Below are 5,000 nucleotides of genomic sequence, written 5' to 3'. Positions count from 1 at the left end.
TCTCTTTAACACGGTAAGTTTGGGAAAAGGTGTTATAAATACAAAACCGGATAAAATACTGTTAAAAACTCGCTCAATATATGTTACCGTGACATAGGTTGACATATATTCGGCGGGTTTTTAATAGTATGTTGTATAGTTTTTTTATTTATAACACTTTATCCCAAACTTACCGTGTTAAAGAGAGAATCAGACGCCATCTTGAATTTTCGAATACATCGGTAAACAATATGTATTTCGAGCTGAATAAACATGTTACATTGAATGAAAACACGAAAAATATTTGGTAGAAAAGTAACTTATCTTGCCTTTGATAACATTTATTTGTTATATATTTGTTTTTGACAACTTTTTCGAATCTATGTGTACAGTAATACAAACCCAATTACGTTAATGAAATGAATTGTACCTATTTACTATGCCTCCCCACGGGACAGAGTTAGACACCAGGGTCGTTTTTTAACGTGGAGAAAAGGTACAGAAATAAAAATTGTCTCAGTCGTGAAGGATTTCTCCTCCCCCAAAAGAGAACAAGAAATAGAATGCAGCATCTGGAGAACAGATACTACACTTTGATCTTGTCCCGAAGGCCAAGCCTGTTTAAGACCACGAGTGAACGCGCGTTTTGTTTTTTTTTTAGTTTAGTTTCATATATATATATATATATATATATATATATATATATATATATAAATATATATATATATATATATATATATATATATATATATATAAAAATAAGTATTTTTAAATTTTATCTTTCTAGCTTTAAAAAAAAGTTTTAAAATTTTATCAGCCGGCATAATTTATTTTTAAATATTGAAAAATTTCAGGAAAATTAATTTTTGTTAGATTTATAAAACGTGTGTCAACAGCTTAAAAAAATCGTGTTTTGAAGAGTCGATGTTGTCTCGCATTTTCATTAGTTTTGTATGCTGTAAAAAAAATTTTTTTAATATTAGCAATTTATTTGAAGCTTCTTCTTTTGAATGGTAAAACATTTAGGATGATAATATTGAATTAAATTATAGTTACATCGTGTTAAATACAGGGGGGGGCACGTTAAAACTTACTTTGCTGAATGGAGATGGTGTAAAATCTTCTTTTTTTTTTACTGCATTATAATTCTTTATCTTTCGGAAATGAAAATACTGTCACTTTTTGGTCCTTTACGATAATTTCCTCAGCAAGTTGGAACGATGCACCGTGAAGGCATTTTAATAAAAAAAGAAATATTACACTGACTTCAAGACGTTACGAGTGCCTACCGGTGACTACCGGTGTCACCGGTATGGACTATCCGTGATGACGTCAGCAGATTAAATTATTTTTGCCCACCGGCCATCTTGTCTTTTAAGACGGTCTTGGTTAAACTCAGTAGAGCGTCGCGCACATGTCTGTTTTGATGGACCAAAGCCGAAGGAGAGATAGAGTGAGAAAGTCAATCCAGGTACTGGAGATAGAAAGCGTATGAAGTGTACGTACGGTCTGATAGCTTTTTGTCCCACATAGTAGCTAGTGGTGTGGGGTACGCGCGAGCGCGCCTGCCGAAAGGGCGGTGGCTGGTGCGCCAACCAACCACCTCGGAAAGGCAGGTCGGAAAAGGAAGAAGCCGCTTATTGCTCTTTCTTTTATAGGTGTTTCCGGTGGTCTTTTGCGCATGTGTGTATTTCCTTGTAAAGGGGAAGTGACGTTGTCCATGCGTGCGTGTATGTGCGTACATGTGAGTACATGTGTTTACGTTAGCGTGTGTGTGTATATACACGTGAATATGAGTGCATGTACGCGAACGTGAATATATGTGCGTGTGTGGACGTGGGCGCGTATGTTTGTGTGCGCGTATGTATATGACAAGTAATATAGCTTGAAATGTGAACGTGTGTTTTTGTGTGAGACTAGAAAAGGCTCGCGCACATGTCATTTAAAAAAAAAACATATACAACCTGTTGTTTGTTTAATTTGTGGATTTTAAATATTTAGGGATAGATTTAAAGAAAAACGGGGGGGTATATTTTTTCGGTACTTGTATAGTTTAATCAAGACATTAAAAAATGAAAATATGAAAAAAATGAAAAACAAAAATTATATTGTACGTACGCGTTATGGAATAAAGTTTCATACAAAAAAATTTCACTTAATTTGAACAAGCAGTTTTTGTTTTATTTTTTTAAAGTAAAATCAAATTTTAATAAGATCGATCGGGCAGCGTCCATCTTGATGTTTTGCTCACGAGGAGGGAGCGCCAGGGGAGATAACTCCAATCACCGCGTAAAGTTTGTCAAAATTTGAAGAGATTATTTTGAAACATGGACAGGAAAATACATCTATATATCTATAAAAGTGACACTCTGTGTGTGTGTGTGTGTGTGTGTGTGTGTGTGTGTGTGTGTGTGTGTGTACACATTTCCCTACCAAAATACTCTGTCAATTTTCTGTCTACAGACTCGAAATTTGACATAAAAAGTATTGAGATTTGGGAAAATATTTTTAATCGGTTTTCGGCCAGAAATTTTACTATCAAGGAGTCAAAGTTCAACGATGTGATCTTTGAAAACTCTACCAAACTCCTCCGCCAATTTTTGGTCAAAACTCTTGAAATTTCAGATGTAAGTTTCTTGGACATTTTTAATTCGATTTGAGCCCAAAACAATAAATGCTTAGGGGTCAAAATTGGGGTCAAAGTTTTTTTTAAAAATTGACCTCTGCAGTCTCTATCAAATTACTCAGCCAATTTTTAGTTTTTTAGTCTAAACATTTGAAATTTTACATAAAGTGTATTCAGACATAGGGCAAGCTTTTTAATCGGTTTTTGGCCGAAATTTTGGCTGCCAAGCGGTCAAAGTTAAAAAAAAAAACTTTACCTTAGAGGTCTCTTGCAAACTATTCAGCCAATTTTGGGTTTAAACATTTGAAATTTTAAATAAAGACTATTCAGACATACAGCAAACTTTCTAAATAGTTTTTTTGGGAGAAAATTTGGCTGCTAAGTTGAAAGAGTTTAACATTACAGACTCTACCAAACTCCTTCGCTAATCTTGCATCTAAACACTTGAAATTTTAGATGTAGGTCTAGGTATATGCATAAAGTTATGAACAGTACATAGGGTCCGAGCAAAGCCGGGCAAAATTGCTAGTAGATAAACATTTTAGGGGTTTTTTCACTTATTTTAAAGGGTTTATATGTCTCTTTTTAATCCTTTTTTCATTTTGTCCTTTGTTAATGATTCTTTGGCTTAAAAGCACACCAGTTCGTATCTGAAAATAGGCAAATGGTAACGATAGATCGATCTTATTAAAATTCGATTTTCTAAAAGTCTAAAAGGATTTCTACTTCCTTAACATAAAAGATAACGTGCAGTATCAAAACATACACTGCGCTTTGCTCCGAGCTAAGAAAACCAAAGAGAGGAGGGTAAGTTCTCTCTGATTCTCTCTCCTCTGATCTTGAGCACGTGGTACAGTGGGGGATGAGGTGGCTGGTTACTTTTAATACATTTAAAACCAAGCTCCTATCTTTACATCATCAACGCTCTGATCCCCATCTGGCATCAATTGAAATGGATGGCTCCCGTCTAGGGGAGGCCCCATGTTTTGACAAGCTTCTGGACTTGACCTTTACTCCTGACCTTAAATGAAACACGTACATCAAGTCTATTGCCAAGGTCGCTGGAAAAATGGTAGGATCCTTCTACCGCTCCAGAAGATATCTCACCCCTGATCCAATTCTCTATCTATATAAAAGCCAAGTACGTCCAAGGATGGAATACTGCTGCCACATCTGGGCAGGAGCTGCTAAAAACAGCCTATCCTGTCTTGACAGATTACAAAATAGACTTCATGGCTTAGTTGGGGATGCCCTTTTCTCTTCCCTGCAACCTCTCTCCCATAGAAGAGACGTTGTGAGCCTATCTTTGTTTTATCGTTACTTCCATGGCAAGTGCTCGTCTGAGCTCCAATCTCTGGTTCCCCCCTCACCAATCTTTCTCGAAAAACACCCGTCTAACTGAAACCACTGTCAATAATTTTCCACACTCTTTATCTGTGCCTAAATCAAAACGTAGATTCCATGAACAAAGCTTCTTTCTTAGAATTGCATACCTATGAAATTTTCTGCTGCTTGTCTGTTTCCCTCCTGACTTCAACTTGGATGTCTTCAAGTCCAACATAAACAAATTCTTGATGAACCGCCTTCTTAAGTAAAGACACTTTATCAAATCTCCGATACTAACTATTACTATGATACTATCCCATTGATTATTGTACACACAATAACCCTTATCCCTGAATGGCTTCTGGGCCTTGATAAGTGGTGACCTCCATGTAAAAAAAAAAGGGCTTAACCATTACTATAAAAATACCTTCTATGCTCCCTCTCTCCAACCTGCAAAAATCTCTGCTTTTATTGTTTCGCATTAGACATTCGTACAACATTTAAAATTGTCTGAAACATTTTTGTTTAAACTTTTGAATAGAACGCATTAAAAGCACACATTTCTTGTGGTGTTACTAATTTGGATTTTTTCATGTTTTTTGTTACCACCAGACACCCACGACCACGAACACAAAAAAAAAAAAAACTATTTTTGATTGATGGACATAAATTATTAACACTCAAATCAACAAAAATTAGTATTCTATCTTTAATAGCCATAAAAACGTGGCTATGCACATCTCTATCTTAATATAATGAAGCTTATGTGTTTGTCTATAGCAAAAACAACATCATTACCCTGCATCGCAATATATTAAAGAATTTTAACCAACTCTTATTTCAAATGACATTTATTTTAACATCGTTAAGCATTAATTAAGCAATGATATATATAATAGCTAAGGAAAATATATATATATATATATATATATATATATATATATATATATATATATATATATGTATAGTTAGTGGAGATGGTAATTAATAAAAACTGAAGAAAGTGCTCAATACTGTTGTTAACAGAAAGATACAGTAATAAAAAATTAAACGTATATATATATATATA

The sequence above is a fragment of the Euprymna scolopes genome, chromosome 45 (assembly GCF_053919585.1).
Source record: "Euprymna scolopes isolate OS-2025 chromosome 45, ASM5391958v1, whole genome shotgun sequence".
Taxonomy (NCBI): Eukaryota; Metazoa; Mollusca; class Cephalopoda; order Sepiida; family Sepiolidae; genus Euprymna; species Euprymna scolopes.
The sequence above is the reverse complement of the archived record's forward strand: the minus strand, read 5'-3'. Positions refer to the sequence as shown.